Source organism: Meles meles, chromosome 7, assembly GCF_922984935.1.
Source record: "Meles meles chromosome 7, mMelMel3.1 paternal haplotype, whole genome shotgun sequence".
Lineage (NCBI taxonomy): Eukaryota > Metazoa > Chordata > Mammalia > Carnivora > Mustelidae > Meles > Meles meles.
This window is the reverse complement of record NC_060072.1, coordinates 23533422-23552514: the sequence shown is the minus strand read 5'-3', so window position 1 is coordinate 23552514 and position 19093 is coordinate 23533422. Positions and strand designations below refer to the sequence as shown.

The 19093-nt window shown below is 37.0% G+C and overlaps 1 long non-coding RNA gene across 1 annotated transcript in view; it reads left to right on the top strand.

The window, feature by feature from the left end:
• Positions 1 to 5152: 5152 nt before the first annotated feature.
• LOC123945954 overlaps positions 5153 to 19093 on the top strand; it is a 30443-nt gene continuing 16502 nt past the window's right edge. The window contains exons 1-2 of the long non-coding RNA XR_006819539.1: positions 5153 to 5285; positions 16313 to 16517. This is a non-coding gene — a long non-coding RNA (uncharacterized LOC123945954). The remainder of the gene's footprint in view (positions 5286 to 16312; positions 16518 to 19093) is intronic.

Below are 19093 nucleotides of genomic sequence, written 5' to 3'. Positions count from 1 at the left end.
AAAAAACACGAAAACCAGTTCATGTCTCTTTAAGGACCTTATCCGTTTGTTCATCCTCTTTCCCCCATCACCCAGCCTTATTATACCAAACATAGTATCCTGCCCATAATAGTGCTCAACTGTATTTGTTAAATGAATAAACACATTTTCTTGATAGCAGAAAGAAGTAAAAGTCATCATTGCAAACAACGCTGTTAAGCGACTCATCTGTGCCGTGGAACTTGCCTCTGATTTGTGTAATTCTTACATGGCTACAAGGTTATCACCTTGTAAGAATTCCAGAAATCAGAGGCAAATATAGTCAAGTTCCATGGCACAGACGAGTCGCTTAACAGCTTTGTCCTGGAGTGTGGTTAAGGCAGGGAAACTAGCATTGGGAAAGCTGAAAATACATATATATTCTGAGATCTGTGTTGACATGTTTGTTATACTTAGGAGAAAAAATGAACATACCTAAGGATTTTTTAAATCCCAGAGAAATTATGGACTTTTTGTACCTCAGCCTCTCATTCTATGACTATATTACACACAGTGACACTCAAGCATTTGAGAAATATTTTCTAATGGTGTCACAGGTATATGCTTTGTCTCTTCTATGAACTCCTTGTTGGCAAATTATTTTTGGTCCTTCCTAGTTGTTCTCTATCAACCTGAGTATAATTCTGGATTCAAAGTGTTTCGAAAAGTCCTGGGCCATTGATCCAGACAGTGGAAAAACCTTCATTTGTATTTATGCTTAAATGATGAAGAAACTATTCCAACAGTGGTTGACTATGTCCTCTGGTCCTACATCTAGAGAGAACATTTTATATTATTTTAATCATCTTATTGAACTTCCTAATTTTACATTTATGGAAAAAGATACTTTTGCTCAAGAATTTAATGTTTACTGAAGTATTCTCCCATTTATAAAACATGACTTTAAAAGTAATTTAAATAACAGCTGTAAGACTTGCTAATTGCCATCAAACTCTAGGAAACGGCAGTAAATAGTTTTCTCCTTATTTCCTATCTGAACAGGCTTGGTAAAGCTGTTCCTTTCACTGTAACATACACAGTCAGCAAAGGATATATGCATTCCACTGGTGCTATTAAATACATCAGAATGTGACTTAACTTACTTCACAACTAATGCATACTTTACTTTTCCCTTCATGTTTCTCATAATTAGAAGGCACTAGAATTCCAATTAAAACCAATTGCTAAAAACTTGAAAAATGAGATTTAGGAAATATGTAAATCTTCCTCAATTGTAGAGAATTTCATGATGAAGTTATGTTTTTTCCATAATGTTTAAGAATTTTCTTTAATGTTGAAAATTTTCTTTAATGTGAAAAGACATTTTCTGACTTTGAAAAGAAATACATAAATTAGCTTTATGTTCACCTTTAAAAATTGCTGTGTTGGTATAGGAAAACCCATCTTTTATATAATGTGAAATTGGTAAATTAAACAGCATCCTTTGGAAGCATTTTGAAAATGGATTGCTAATAGACTTAAATGAAAATTAGTGTTCATATTCAGCATTCCCACATATTATAAGTTATGATATTTTGTGGGAACCAAGTATCTAATAATAGTGCTAAATCAGAATGAGTGAAGGTAGGCTCATGAGATGTAGCTAATGAATGATCAAGTAGCATAATTATATGATTTAGCTTCTAAGCTCTAATATTACGTGTATCTATTTATTTTAGACTCTCCTCTTTAAAAATGCAAATATAAAGTTTTCCTCTATCAGATGGGAAGATTGATAGATTAATTAAAATGGAAAGGCTTTTGTAAAGTAGAAGTCAATACGTAAATCGTTAACGTTTCTGAATGATTTTTTTTAAAGGCTGCAAGTCCATTAAATTTTGAGAATTAATCAATCAAAATGAAAGGAAGCCAGTTTCCCCTCTACACTAACTTCAAAACTGACAGTTGTGAAGAGTCACTTATTTTCAGAAGTTATTTAAAATCCTTGGCAACTATTTAATATATTTTGCAAATACTATGTTCATTTTAGTAGCGACTTCAAAGATAAGTTTTTTTTTCCATTTTATTTATTTTTTCAGCGTAACAGTATTCATTCTTTTTGCACAACACCCAGTGCTCCATGCAAAACGTGCCCTCCCCATTACCCACCACCTGTTCCCCCAACCTCCCACCCCTGACCCTTCAAAACCCTCAGGTTGTTTTTCATATGATCTCCCTGATATGAGGACATGGAGAAGCAACATGGAGGGGTAGGGGGATAGGAGAAAAATAAATGAAACAAGATGGGATTGGGAGGGAGACAAACCATAAATGACTCTTAATCTCACAAAACAAACTGGGGGTTGCTGGGGGGAGGTGGGATTGGGAGAGGGGGAGCGGGCTATGGACATTGGGGAGGGGAGGCGAACCATAAGAGACTATGGACTCAAAGATAAGTTTTAAGTTATTTTTTTCTAAGTTACAGAAGGATTTTTGCTTATTATTTAAGGAAATAAGTGATACAGACATGTATAAATTAAAGAGGGAAAAACCTTAGCCTTTATTTCTTGTACTATTCCTCCATCCCACTACAATTGATGAGGTTTTTTTTTTAAGATTTTATTTATTTATTTCAGAAAGAGCTCGCATGTGAGAGAGAGAGCATGAGCAGGGTGAGGGGCAGAGGGAGAAGCAAATGCCCCGCTGAGCAGGGAGCCTGATGCGGTGCTCCATCCCGGAACCCCGAGATCATGACCTGAGCCAAAAGGCAGACGCTTAAGTGACTGAGCCAAGCACTCGCCCCTTTGAGCTTTTTCTATCAACAAAGAAACATATATAAGTACACTTAGTAACACACATTGCTTTTTTCATTATAAATTGGATTATTCTATACATATTTTTCTGTAATTTGGTTTTTAAATTACCTGTCTTAAACATTATTCCATAACAACACATAGATTTTCAGAATTTGTGACTATAACTGTACCATTTTCTGTATATGTACCTTGAAGTAATTATTCCCTTATTAAGGTTCTTGTAAATTATTTCCACCTTTATTCTGTGAATTAATAATTATATAAACGTGTGTGTATGTGTGAGCACACTATCTATCCTTATACACCTCTGCAGGTACTTTTCTAAGCTAGACTTCTAGTGGTACTTTCTTTGTGGCTGAACACTGTAGACATTTAAATTTTTCTTAGCTATTACCTAACACCTTTGGATAGGTATATAAATTTAAATTCTCATAAACAGTTATTAGTAGTCCTCTTTCTCAGTACCTTCACCAACACTGAATATTATTTATTGTCTTAATTTTTGACAATATGATAGTATTTATAGATGATTTGCTGACTTGTCTAAGGATTAACAAAACAAATGCTGATTTATCTGAAGAGTCAGACTTGAGTGAGACCTTCTGAAAATGGGTGCTTACAGTAGAGTGATCAGTAAATTAGTGTACCTTTAAAGGGTTTTTTAAAAAAGGCATCAGTAATGTCTTACTGAAATACGTTGGACTTCATGGTCCTTTTTAGGGAATTTTGGGTGGTTTAGTCAGTGAAGCATCCAGCTCTTGGTTTCAGCTCAGGTCGTGATCTTGCAGTGGTGGGACTGAGCCCCACATCAGGCTCTGTGCTCAGTGCAGAGTCTGCTTCTGATTCTCTCTCCCTCTTCCTCTCCCTGCACTCTTGCTCTCTGCCTCTCAAATAAGTAAATAAAATCTTTTTTAAAAAGTCATTTTAAAAAAACATTGGAATATTAATATGTAGGAAATTCTGGTGAGATTTGGGATTAAGGGCTTCTGGTTTTGAGAGAAATGGAAATTTTGATGTTTATTTGGAGCAAAGGTGATTATTCTTACCACACATCTAGATTAAAATAAGAACTTCTGATTTGGGGATGCCTGGGTGGCTCAGTTGGCTAAGTGTCCAATTCTTGATTTCAGCTCAAGGTCATGATCTCAGGGTCCTGAGATCAGCCTCAGGTCCCCAAGTCAGCTCCACACTCAAGGTGGAGTCTGCTTGAGATCCTTTCCCTCTGCCCCCCAATTCCGCTCATGCTCATGTGCACTTTCTCTCTAAAATAAATAAAATAAATCTTTAAAAACAAAAACAAACAAACAAACCCTTCTGATCTGGACTTCCTGCTCCCAGTTTCTTCTTGTCTCCCAGTCCTCCCTCCCTCCCTCAGCCAGTACCCAGACAGGTATGATTAATTGAATGAGAAAATATGTCCTTCTGACATATCCTTCAGTTGCATCTTCCCAAATACGTTAAATGTTCCCTGTTGCCCTAAAAGATTAAAAATAATGTAACTTGTGAGTTTGTTCAAAAATCCAGTTTCTCACTTCTCATTTCTGAAGATTCTGATCCACACTGTCCAGAGTGGATCAGATCATAAGTTTTTACTAGAAATGCAAAGTGATTCTCCAGACTACATGTAGAGAACTCTTAGGGAAAGACTGGGGGAAAGTGGTTTGTGTACGAGCAAAAGGCTCCTCATAATATTACCTTTCTTTCCTTTTTAATCTGTTTTATCTTTTTAAAGATTTATTTTATTTGTTTTAGAGAGGGGGAGGGTAGAGATAGCAGGAAAGAGAGAATATCAAGCAGACTCCCCGCTGAGTGGGAAGCCCTACATGGGACTCCATCTCACACCCCTGAGATTATGATCTGAGCCAAAACCAAGAGTCAGAGGCTTAACCCACTGAGCCACCCAGGCACCCACCTTTCTTTCCTTTTCAATCTCGAACATATGTGTCTATATCTCCTAGCCAAATGGAATGTTTTCTCTCTCTCTCCAAGTGGATTCTACATTCTTGTATCTCTGTACTTCCCCGAAAAACCAGTTCCCTCCTCTTCACCTCATCCCTCACATCCTAAGCCAAACCCCACCTCTTAAATGAAAACCTCCAGCTCTTTATCCCACAAGGTTCTGCTTCTACAGTATTTATTCACGTCACACCCGTTTGACACTTACAGTTTAATATTGTTACTTATGGTTCACGTGTAATTCTCTGTATCCCTCATAGCCTCTTACATGTAATCAACACTGTAAAAACATTGGTTGGTTGGCGGGTTGGTTGAGTGAGTGATCATGTAATTAGACTACTAGGGAGCAGGTCAAAGACTGCACTTCAACCCCATGAAACCACTTCCTGACATTTTGCAACTCCTTCTCTTCCTGAGAGACTCTTGCTTTCACTGCAAATTGGATTGCTTGTTTTGGTGAATTAAAAGCTGATGCTTACCATATATTTGGGTCTATTAATTGCATGTTTAAATCACCGTACATGCTGTGCTTGAGAAAGTTAATCCATACCAAAGGTAAGGTTTTTAAATTTTATTTGAAGTCTAATGTTATAACTCTATATGATCTTTTCCCAGTAGGGTAAAGGCCCAGCGTGCTTAGCTTAGCTTTCTTAAAAGAAAATTGTATTTATGTTGAGAATAATTTCTTATCAGTAGCTACAACCATTCACCTTCACCACAACATTGTGGTGAAGTCATTAGAATAAATGTATCATTTGTCATGGGCCCAGAACCTTAAGTGCATTTGATTTCTGTGCTGTATTCTTGCTATATGGAACTGAATTGTGTAATTTAGCATAGCTCTGAGTATAACCTGGCACAGTGTTCATAAAAATTGGGATATTCTACTAAAAATGATAATTTCCTGAGAATGGAAAATAGAATTAGCATATATTTACCAGTGTTACTCAAGATGGCCTTCAGAAAAGCACCATGTATTGGAAGGAAATTGATCATGAGGTACGCATCTCCCCAATAATGTTTCATGACATAGGAAAATACATACTCTCTTTCTTCTCGCTTTTGAAAAGCAAGCCCTTGATAAGTCACCTTGGAAAAATGGAGGCGATTTATTAGTTTGTCATTTTCCTGGACTGAAAGTATTTTGACAAATAGAAAGAGACATTCTTGGGATATATATTCCTTTTTCTTAAAACTAGCAATTTAGGACATTAGTGGAACGTCTACGGCCAGGCTGGTCTTCTGTATGTTTGACTGCAGGAGGAGCAGGTGCGCACTTCCAAAGTGTCTTTACAAGTGTCTCAGTGGGGCTTCCCTCCCACTCCTCTGCAGGAGACAGCTCATCTGTTTAATCCTTATGTTTTAGTCAACCTTTCTTATTATGCAGATAGGGCGCTGAGGCTCAGCTGGATTTTGACTCTCCGAATGAATTGATGGGGCTCTTTGATCTTAACTGTGTACTGCATCTGTTTCATCTTTCCTCTTCATACATAGTCTTCCAAACTCCCGTTCTCGCCAGTTGGCGTTCTTAAAATAAATGGATAATTATACAATTAAAGAAATAAAAATTGCCATTTAAAACTCAGGTACTAACTTCACTTTTCCTTTGGAATTTATTTATTTATTTATTTATTTTGGTCATCATAAACTTCCTTGAAAAAATCTCCCAAATGATTTGATTGTGTAACTCTGTAAGGGACCACCAGATTTGAGAGTATTTAACCACGTGTGTTTGAATGTGCGTGTGCTTTGTAGGATTAGATTTGCATAGAAAGTAAGAATGACTGATCTTTGCAACTTAGTAAATTGTATAGTAGCGCAATATCTTATTAATAGACCATATAAGAGCAAGAGGCATACAATCTACTTAGAAAAATCTACCATGTAACTAAAGGATCCTGCTGGGAATATTTCTTTTCTTCATGAGAGTGAGGGAGCCTGAGTAGCAGAGAAAATCAGTTGGAATTAGAACTAATCCTCATTGAGAAATCTTTTTAGGATGTTAAAATGTCATCATTTCTTTTAAACAAATCTTTGAAATGAGATATACATGTTTTCACGTGTGGTGGAAGTGGAGGGTTGTTGACGGAACAGCATGGGTTGTTTGCTTACCCATAGAAAGGTATGATTAATTGAATGAGAAAATATCAAATTTTTATCTGAGTAACCTTTGATATTCTAACCTGGTATTTTGGAGACTTGCATGTATTCTTTTGATTTTTAATTCTCCATGAATCCTCATTTATCTTTAAGTATACCACTATCTTGTAATGATAATGTAACGTCAAGGCTGTCAGAATAATTTCAGCTGAGAGAAAAAAGCTGATGTTTAATAAGAGCCAGAGGCCCTTGAGAGAATTATGAAAAGGTCTTTCTCTGAGAGGAAGAGTATTGTGATACAGCTTTCTAGTCTGTTAAAATCTGTATCCAGATACACACACACACACACACACACACACATATACATATACATATATATACACACATATATATATATACACACACATATATATGTATATACTAAATATACTAATAACTATTACTGATTCATCAAAATAAACACCTTCCTTAGAAACACTTAGGGATAAAACATACACGGAATATGATCTCTGATCTTTGCTCTAAAATATTGTTTTAAAAATATTCCGCGAATTCTCTTCCACTGAAAAGCATCTCTTAAGCCTCCGCATGGTACCCAAGTCTGAACTAGGGAGATTTTCTTCACTATTTTTGTACTCCCCATATGGAATCTGAGAATAACTGTGCAGGAGGAAATATGAAAGGTTACCCAATCCTTCTTCACACAGAAATACTCTGAGACCCACTAAAGATAGCAATGCTCCTCTCTAACCAGTCAGTCTGTCTTGCTACCAGTTGGGGTGTTCTTTCTCTTTGTTTGCTTGCTTGTGTTTCAACTGGCAAGAAAAGATCTAGCCAGTACCCAGGCATTGGCATGTGGCTTCAGTATACTTCATTTAGGTTCCATGACTTCGTTGGCTATAGTTTCTTAACTCACACACCTGATTGCTGTCCTCCTTTTATAAAATTGAAACAAAAATGCCTGTACTTGTAGTTGATAACAATTTAGTGCTGCTTGAACTTCTGAAAGGTACAATTTGGCCTTTCCTACATAAAAAGGATCAATGCCATCCAAAATCTCTTTCTGTTTCCATGCTTTTTTTGTGATTTGCCAGTTCTTAGAAAAGTTCCAGTGTATGTCAGAATAATGTCTCTTTGGTTCACTGATGTGACTTTCAGGTCAAGGCAGCCTACTATATTTGAATGTATTTAAATGTTGCTAAATGGCTCCCTGCACGTTTCCTTGTATTCATCAGTTCTGACCCACAGTCATCCTTCACTTCCTTATTACTTCCTAATAGTAATTGGGTAATTCAATTAAACACCATTATTCTACCTAATCGTGAAGGTGATTTTCTTACATTATCCTCCAGACAAGGGAGGGGAGAAAACATTTGTCTTGAATGGGTTGGTGGAAATATGGTTTCTGTTAACTGCCACTGAAATGCCCTTGTGTGGGCTCTCTGGCCAGGATTTTGGTCTATGAATGTCACGATATCACCTCAGTTCCTGAACATGCCTTGTACCCGTGAACTTCCAGAGGAACAGCCTTAGCTCTCAGAAGTTTTCCAAGGTTGGAAGTTTGAGTGACCTATTAGTGGACTGTGTGAAACCAATGGAATAGATCACAGCCAGCACTAAAAATTAATAATTTTAATAATATTAAAATAAAGAGAATGGAACTATCAGAGCACACTGAATGTAGCAAATATTGTCTCATGAACACATTTTTCAAAAGTTTTCTGAGTGTGTGTGTGCCACTTAGCTCTGTTGTAAATATTTTCTTACCATGGGTCTCAGTTTGGAAAAAAAAGCCCACAAAACAAAAACATACCTGAGTTAGACCATAAGCCCCTTGTTAGCTTTTACCTGGATGCTGGGTTTTAGAATTTAGAATATTATCTTACTATATTAAAATTCTGGGTTTTTTTCCCACCAGTTATCGTCAAGCAAATCAAGAGAACTAACTCATAGCAGTAGAAATAATAATGAAAGCTTAGCAAATATTTCCAGAATTTTTAAGTGTTCAGCCATTATCAGCTTGCTGATGGTACAATATTCTTACTGATTAAACCATTTAGCTTTAAGTAATTCTTTTAAGAAGTGGCTGTAAATGTTTGGTTACACAAGAGAAGCATATAGATCACAGAAAAAATATTTTGTTAATATCTTATTTTTTGGGGGGCCAAAAAGAATGAATATAAACAATGGCTTAGGTTGTGGTAAGAAAGGAAATCACAATTATCACTCACTCTTTTAAAATATCTCAGGGTTAGGGGCACCTGGGTAGCTCAGTCAGTTAAGCGTCCTCCTCTTAGCTCAGGTCTTCATCTTAGGGTCATGAGTTCAAGCCCTGAGCTGGGTTCTATGCTAGGTGTGGAGCATACTTACAGGAAAAAAAAAATAACTCAAGGTTAAAGTTTTTGCCTTTTCCCTTAAAAATTTTTTTTTGTAAATATGACCCTTCCTTTATGACTGACGTAATTGATTTTTACCCCTTACCTTGTACCCAGCAGGAGTCACCATAGAGAGGAACCTAGTTGTACTTTTATTGCATACCTGTATTTATTTGAAGACTGAGGAATGTAAATGCAGAGAGATAAGCATGAAAGAGAGAAGAAAAAGATATTACTTGGTTGTGCACATAAATACATAGTTTAATAGTCATTGTGTTTATTACAAAGCGCGTCATTCTTACCCTCTGTAAAGTCCAGGGTGTCCATAACCTTGATAACCCAAGATCAGCAGTGGCAGGGTCCCTCCAGAACCTGTCAGAAATGTGGAATGTCAGGCTCCACCCAGACCTACTTGAATCAAAATCTGCATTTTAACAAGATCCCTCCCTGATTTACATGACCATAAAAGTTTGAGGTTTGGCATATAGCATGAATATTACCAATTGCTGTAAGGGCTTGTGTTCATTTCATGGATAACATTTACTCTGGAATAGAACAATTAACAAGCGGGAAGAACCAGCGGTTTTTCATATCCCAGTGCAACGGTTGACCATCTAACAGTGTTTAAAATTAGTGGTGATGACAGTGATGTTGCTGCTGATGAGAAAACTCGTTATTAAGTTCTCCCAAGTGCTGGCCATTGTGTCTGGCACATCAACCAACCCCTTTAACCATCATCTTTTCCCTGTGAGTTCAATACTGTTTTATAGACAGGCAGTAAAGGCCACAGGTTGCATGTACACCTGTTGGAAATCCAAGCGTTCTGATGACTAACATATGTGATTGGTAGTTGCCCCTTTTAAAAGTAGAAGAGACTATTCCATATAAGAAGGAAACATGACACATGAAAGGTTCCTATGAAAGTATCAGTTGATATTTGTTTAGATAATATTTATAATTAGCAATGAGTTCTCAAATCTGCATATTTGAAAAGACAAGAACCGTCTTGTTTGAAGCCCATACCAAGCTTTGAGGTTATCCATGGAGAATTTACAATTTACCAGGAGTTGCCCCTTGTGCCCTATTGGGCACCCTTAGCTCTGGGTATTCTGCTGGCAACTAGAGGATCTAGCCTTGAGAGCCAACTGCCTATCTGAAGACAGACATTTGTCCATTTGTAACATGAAGAGTACTCCTAACTTGAAATAATTCTAGAATAATCCAGAATGTATAGTTTGTCTCTCATGTGCTGGGTTCGATCCTTTATAAGGAAGACATCCTTTGAGAAAGGAGAGGCTGCTGGAATATCAACAATTTGGCATTTATTGGGTGAGGAAAATTAACTTATGCAACGAAGGCTCCTGAAATAACATTGAAATGAGAGTTGAAAGGAGAAGGTCATGTTATGATACAAACAAACAACACTAAGGGGGCGCCTGGCTGGCTCAGTCGGTAGTTGCAACTCTTGACCCCGGATTGTAAGTTTGAGCCCCAAGTTGGGTTTAGAGATATAAATAAATCTTTAGCGGTGCTTGGGTGGCTCAATCAGTTAAGTGTCTGACTTTTGATTTCAGCTCAGGTCATGATTTCAGGGTCATGAGATCGAACCTCATGTCAGGCTCCCTGCTGGGTATGGAGCCTGCTAAAGATTCTCCCTCTGCTTCACCCTCCACCCCTCCTGCTCATGCTAACATACACACACGCACACACACACACACACACACACACTCTCTCTCTCTAAAAAATAAATAAGTAATAAAAAGAAATAAAATCTTAAGAAACAACAACACAGTGTGTCTTACAGATAACTGAGTAGACAAGCTAGTCAATCATGTCTACTAGCATGGAGGGTGGACGTTGTCTCTACTTTTTTATAAAGAAACTGAAACACCCTTCATACTCAAGGGGCAATAATGACTTTTTAAAGGTTATACATTTATTAATGTTTTTAAAAGAGCTACATATATATAACACAAATTCATACAGTAGCAAAGAATATACAGACAGCCCCTAACTTATGCCATGGTTCGACTTAAAATTTTTTTATTTTATTATATGCAAAAGTGATACACACTCAGTGAAACCGCACTTTGAATTCTGAATTTTGATCTTTTCCTGGGCTAAAGAAATATGATAAGATGGTCTCTCCTGATGCTGGGCAGCAGTTCCAAGTCAGCCGCGGGGGTTGAACAACCCATACATAGACTTACAACTCTTAACTGTTCGGTGTCTATACAGTCATTCCATTTTTCACTTTCTGTACAGTATTCAATAAATTACACGAGATATTCAACACTTTACTACAAAGTAGGCTTTGTATTGGATGGTTTTGACTAACAGTAGGCTAATACAAGTAACCGGAGCGTAGTTAAGGTAGGCGAGGCTAAACTATGGTATTTGGTAGATGAAGTGTATTAGATGCATTTTAAACTTATGATATTTTAAATTTTTGATAGGTTAATCAAAACATGATTCCATCATAAATCGAGGACTATCTGTACTGTGAGAGAGTTCCTCCCCTCCTGTCCCTCAAGTGCCACGTTCCCTACTGTTAGCAATTTCTTATGTATCTTTCAGAGATTCTCTAAATATACAAACATTATGTACAAACTTTTATTAAACAAAATGATAACATACAATACGCTGTTCTTTCCCTTAAGATGGATCATAGAAATGATTTCATATTATTACTTCTTCATTCATTTTAATGGCTGCCTGGCATTCCACGGTATGGATGTAACCTTCTTTAACCAGTTACGTTTGGTGATTTTTTAGATCATTTGCAGGCCTTTGCTGTTGCAAATAGTGCTGCAATGAAAACGAATATGGACATATATGAATATGTGTATCCTCAGGTCTTCACATTCAACGTCTTGATCTGTTTTTACTATACAAGTTACATAGTGGGGAAGAAATAACCAATTAGCATAGTAGGCAGAATAATAACTATATTTGCAAACATTATTTACTATGTGGTAAGTACTTTGTTGTAGTCATTTAACTCTTATAATGCTATGGAGATGCTATTATTACTATTACTGTTTTCATTGTTGTTGTTCATCGAAGTGAGAAAACCAGGATCTAAATTCACCCAAGTTTGACTGTGGGCCTTGCTCCCACTGCTGAGCTGTGCTGCTTCCCAGGGATCCCACTGCTCCGTCAGCAATGACAGAGTATTTATTGAATACCTACTGTATGCTACGCAACTGACATGTATAATTTAATCTTCATAATAGCGTTACAAGGTGGTGGTATTTTTTTTTTTTAACAGAGTCTTAATGAGTTTTGGTAACTTGCCCAAAGTCCCCGAGCTGGTAAGTAAGGAGCCGGGCATGGGATGGAACAGGCCATCTGACTCCATGGCACAACAGGAAGGGAAATGAGGTGTTTGATTCTACAGCCAGTAGGCCAGAAGGCAGGAAGGAAATAAGTACATGTATGAGATTTAATTAAACAGATTCAATGACCAGAGGGACTAGGAAGGACTGTTGCAGCGGCCAGCGGAAGCTGGTGCGTGGTACCTACATAAACACCTAAGTAGGATTCAGTTGTTTGTGGATATTGGTGCAAGCTTCTCCACGGACAGTGTTCCCAAGTCCAGATTAACATGTTCTCACTGACTCTTTCTATCTGAGCAAAAGTCCACACCCGTGCATTGCATCTATATAATAACCCATTGTGAGGAGGGGCACTGGCAGGCCCTAGAGAGAGAGCAGCCTAGGTGATTCTGCTTTGCATTGGAATGTGTGCCCCCAGGGAGCAGAAATCAGCAGGCGCCCCACTGGAAAAGGAAAGGAAGAGTCCTGAGATTCCTTGAGGTGTTGTCCATTCCTCCAGGTCAGATTCCACTTCAGTTTTTCCAGCAGTCCTGTTTCTTTATTGGCACAGCCTATGGCAGAGCTGGGACCTGCTTCTTCAGACCTGTAGGTTTTATAAAAAGTCACATTTATCTATTCGTTATTGTCATTATTGCCGTTAGTTTTTTACTGATGTATATTTGACATGAAATGTTATATCCACTTGTGTGGTGACGGATGGTGACCACACCCATGGTGAGAACTGAGTAACATACAGAATTATCGAATCCTTATGTTGTACACCTGAAATTATTCCTGTCATTATTATTTCATAAATCCATTTTATCACCTAGGCTCCATTTCTGTGTCTGGTGAGTTTTCCTTGTTTAATTCAGTGTTCTTTTTAAGAACACTGTTTAATTCAGTTTAATTCACTGTTTAATTCAGCGCTGTTTAATTCAGTGATTCTTTGGGGATTTTCAAAGAAAAAAATAAAATTATAGGTATAGGTCAATGTGTCTGGGTTCTTTATATGGGGGTTATAGGAAGATAAGAACGAAGATATGTAATGAGTGTTTACTGCAGGTCAGGAGAGATGCAAAAGGTTTTGTGTGCACTATCTGATTTAATACCAGCGCTCCACCAGGAGGGTATTATTCTTGTTCCATTTTACAGATGGGGGCTTCTATTCAGACTTTTTGAGATGAACAATTGTAATGATGTCAAAGTAAGCTCCTGGGCAAGAAAAAAAACACTTTCTCATCCCGCAGAACGTACTTCCTCCTCGGACATTTCTTTTTCCAATCTTTGTCCAGATGCACTCAGTAATCAGTATACGTACAGTCCTGTACTCTGCTGTTTTCGTTCACTGTAGTCATAAAAAGTTGATTTCCTCAATCATCCCATTCTCACGTAATGACTGCATACACCTAATTGCCGTAATTTAGTAATTTCCCTCTTTGGGAATATTAGATTGTTTTCATTTTCTCTTATAGACACTACTGCGATGAAAAACTCAGTATAAGTAGTATGTTTTATGCTCTGAATTTCTTAGGAAAAAGTCTTTCAGTCAAAGAATAAAAAAGCTTTTGACTCGTGAAGTTTCTGAGTTAGAACTATTTTCATGGGCGCAAATAGTGAGCAAGCCTGAACACTTATTTTGGAATCTTAAGGAAAATTGTATCTCAGACTCTTTGTAGGTCTGAATTGGGTTGTTTTTTTTGGGGGGGGGGGGGGGGAGGATATGTTTAAATATACAATTCTTGAATGAATATGTGGGGATCATTGATCTATAGCAACAGACACAAGGCCCAAAGAAGGATTTTTTGGCATTACTTAAATTCTAAGATGGGTAAATTGGGCTTTGGGGAGGATGATGTGTGCAACAAAAATGTTCATTCTGCGTCAACATGCATTTCTTGAGAAACTGCCGTGTGCCAGGCCCCGTGGTGGTCATCAAGCCTGTGACAGTGAAGGTGAGAGTCTGCTTATTTCCTAACAGAACATCACTAAAGGTCATGTCTAAGGATTTTTGTTGTTTTGTTTTGTTTTGTTTGTCCTTGAGACCGTGTTGCAGCGTACCCTCAGCCTCTAATATTTCTGAATCCTTTGTTCTTTTGCTTTCATGGACTCTGACGTATTTCTTAAATGCAGCCCCAGACATGAAGGACAAAGAATATCTTACTCTCAGAAAGACCTATGCATAGATATAATTTCTGAGAATTCCTGAAACCATGTTTTTCTCCTCCCATCTCTGTTCTGGTAGGATTTAAGAAACACTTTTATCTTCCTAGAATGAAAGTATCTTGCTCTGTAGTTTTGGGGATCCCTACATCATCTTATCCCTGTTGTATATAGCTCAGACTGCATGTAAATACATTTATCTTTTCAGCACTTCATGCTAAATAAACCAAATGCAGGGGCTTTGGACCTTCCATTACAGGAATATCCTCATGTGGAAATAAAATGCAAATTTAGGATACATACCATGATTTGTTAATACAGTTAATGCAGTTAATACCTGCAATTTTCACAGGTAGAGAACCATTTTGGGCCCTTTAGGGAGCCAAATATATAGAATTCCTATTTAAAATGTAATTCAAAATTGCATTTTAACTTTTCACCAAATTCTTCCATCCCAGAAAAACCTACTAATTTGTTGATAAAAATAATTTTATTAACATATGGTATATTACTCTTTTTAAAAATCTTCAGTGTAAATGTTTTTAGTTCACTGATATTGACACACTTCAATGGGGAAAAATAATCGTTTAGTAAGTATTATATTGGTTTAATGGCTTACCATGCAGATCAAACTCTTTACTGGTCAACCGAATGTTTCACTTTAAAAAATATTGTTATGTCATTTTATAGGAATGTTATTATGTATGTTACTAATATACAATTCAATTTCAGTAAGTTCATTAATGTATGTGTGTATATATCTACCAATCGATTGATCAATCACACTTCTATGTAATTTGAGTTCATTGATTTTTTTTCTGAAAGGAAAATTTGTATTAGGATATAGAGATGTCTGTCTCTTTACCTAAAGTTGTGTAAGTTATTCTTAGCTGCAATGCCCAAATTAGTTCCTCATATAATTCTCTGTAAGTATGATTTGAACTTATTTGCGAGGGTGAGTTCCAGGAATGGGAATTTATAGAGTACTCTTGCTGATGAAAAGGGGATGGATGGAGACAACTTCATAATGTCAGAATACAGTTTCCATGGGTTGACCTAAGGCTACTTAGCCATAAAGCTGTCTCCGCTGGGTAACAATCTGTTCATAGACATGACCAAGGTAACGCAGACGTGGAAAAGAAAATACAAAGGCATCTGAAAAAGGAGCTCTGATAGTTTTTTTGTTGTTGTTGTTTTTAATTCTCCTTAAGTTTCTAATATCCCATATCCCTAACACTGGGATTGAAGTACTCTCTGTTGCAACCTTACACATAGCTTCCTATTTGAACTCAAAACCCTAGGAACTACATGTCTGAGATCTGAAGTATTCTGGGTCCCAAATCAATCTTGTCACTCCTCAGAAAGCAATGCAAGATAATAAGTAGTATTCACCTGATTGCTTTCCTGCTCCGAGACAGCTGGTGACGCGTGTCTTCCTGATAACCAGGAGTTTCAGATCTAAGGCAGGGATAAAGGGAAGCTGGGAGCTTGCAGAATCTAAATTTGACAGTCGATGGCTGAGGAGAGGGTCAGAAGGGATAGAATCTGTGACACGTATGAGAAAGGAACAAAATTTATCTGCTCTGGTTGCAATGATTAGATGTCTCTTTGTCTGGCTTTCTTACAGCGGTTGACTGATTGTACCCGCCAGCTGGCTAATATCATAATTAACAAAGTTGCTACTATATCTGCAAAGTTTAATCAAAAAATTTGCCAGTGATATGATGGCATTGTCACAAAGATCACAAGGGACACGGAGTTGACTTTTGCTCAAGGTGGAATGGCAAAGCCGTATAGGCAAGATGAGAAATTGTGAACTTGTTCAGCCAAAGGTACGTTTGTTTGTTTGTTTGTTTTTTCATAATTTCACACCTGGGCTTTCTTATTTAGATTTTGTTTGATGGTTTGTGGATTCCGTTTTGTTTTGTGACCAAAATGATTCGTAAAAAGATCCATATGCATCTTGAGCATTTACAGCATATTCTCTGAAAGCTTTGGGTTTTTTCCCAAATCTGGGAATTTAGAACTATAATGAAATGGCTTTTGAAACAGAAAATAGAGTATAAAGCAATGTTTTGTCTGTCGTTTTGTCTAATCTTTATTGGTTTTCAGATTAACTGTTTGTTAACAAGTATCAATTGAACATTTTATATCGTGTAGCCTTGGATTCATTTTGCTCAAAAATAAGAGCCATTGCTCTGCTTTTTCTATTGTGTCAACCTCGTTATGGGGGTGAAAAAAGCAAGCATAGTTATAGAAGATGTAGAGGTCCTATTTCAGTTTCAGGAAATGCTTAAAGCAGGGGGAAGGAAGGCTGGGGTCTTGACTTTTGTCAAATAATTGGGGCTTTTTACAACATTTAGAAAGACCAGCATATCTTAAAATCGTGCTATTCCTCAATGCCAGTCTGGCCATTGACTGTCATACCTGTATTTTCCTTTTTACTGGGATTTGCTTTGCTTGATTGAATATTCAGGCTCTGGGGAGTTTCCCAAATTATAGCCATCACATATTGCTAATTAATGAACTTGAATATTAATGAGGAGGAGCGTGTGCCTCTGTGCATATGCCTGTGTGCTTCCTCAGAGTACAAAGAGAGAGGAAGGTTTCTCAAAAATGATGCAGAAGGTGAAGTTTGGGCTGTTTATGCTGTGTCATGTCACCGCTAGAATACCAAAGCAATCAATCTGCAGTATAATTGGGACTTACCCTGAGGTTCTTTGCTTCCCTCTGTGGTCGTGTAGACCGGTATGTCATGGCAAAAATAAAGTAAAATTTTGTGTGTGTTTTTTTGTTTGTTTGTTTGTTTGTTTTACCAATACCATTTGTTGTATGTGTTCATAGCAGTTTTTTAAACATAATGAAATAACATTTTGGAAACAAATGAGTGCATAGCAATGCATATTTTTAATAAGACCTTTTAAACTTTCTCACGGCTTTATTCCTAGCCATGGGAGACTAGATACTCTGAATATATTTATTTGAAAATGTAAAAATCAAATTTCATAATCTCAAAACTTAAAAAATGAGCCACTTGCGGGATTGTGAATTTTAAACTCTTTAAGTGTCCGAATAATAGAAAAAAACTGTTGAAATTTTGGCTAAAATTTGACTCAACACATTTTTAATCTTCAGTAAAATTTAATGACGTTGATAAGAAATGCTGAAAGTGGAGGTTTAAGATATCATTTTATTATATCCTGGATGTCATTTTAGGAAGAGAGTGTTATTCTCGTGAGAGAGAATCTCTTTTTTTCTTTGACTTTGCATTTCTCGCCTCCTAGTATCTGGCACATAATGGGCACTCGATATATATTTATTGAGTGAACAAATTAATGAATTTAAGTCTTTCTGCTGCTGTTCAAATATGGTTAACATTTGCTTCCTCCAATCAATAACTTTTGAACGCAGTAAACATTATGGATAGAAACAAGGAGATGAGTGGCATAATCACAGACAATAGGGGGGATTAAGTTCCTAAAATGATATAATGTTGTTTTAACCTAAACCTCCATAACATTTTGTGTCATTGAGATTTCCTATTGTAAGAACTCAGTTGGAGTAGCGAAGGTCTATGAGGATTAGAAAAAGCCAGGAAAGTGGTTCACAGCTGATGCACCCGTTCTTTTAAACAGGATTATCTCCTGAGATGTGTAGAAATGAACTCTTGTCAGAGTTTCAAAGGAATTAATATTTTTGGTAAAATGTGCTAATGTAAAGAGTTAGAAGATTAGTGATGCATAATGAAAGCTATGCGTTCTTTCGCATGGAAATAGGAATATAATAAATGTCCTGCAGGTGATTGGGGCTGTAGCAATTTTATTGAAGATTAAAGTTTGATTGACCTTTGTTAGGGTGATTAACCCTTCTGAAATTAAAAGCTAGAGCTGAATTATTCTGGCCAATTTAAATGCAAACACTGAGCAGGTCGTATGTCATTCAACTAATAATAATTTAAAAAACCTATTTTAATTTTCATTTTTGCACGTCTGAATGGGATGCTGCTTTTGAAGGATCATAGCTCTGGTGAGAGCATCCCAGTGGCAGGGAATTTGGAATACTGTATAGATAATTGGGAGCACGTGGGAAGCATCCCAGGCATCACTCCTCCTATCCAAACATCAAAACCACCACCTCAAAAAAAAGCCGGGAGCCTGAAGGCAATCTCCACACACTGAAAAATGCATGATCTCAATAGAATAACCGATCTAGAAATGTCCTGAAGAGGTTAGGAATAAATAACAGGGACCTCTCTATTCTAATCCACTGCTAGCCACCTAAACTGGATATTATATCCGTGTTAAATCTGTATGACGTCTCCTGAAAATCGAGGCTTTGTGGTATGGTTGCTTATGAAGCTGTTTGTTGCAAACGTTGATTTATTTCTAATGTTTAGAATTTCGTTGCC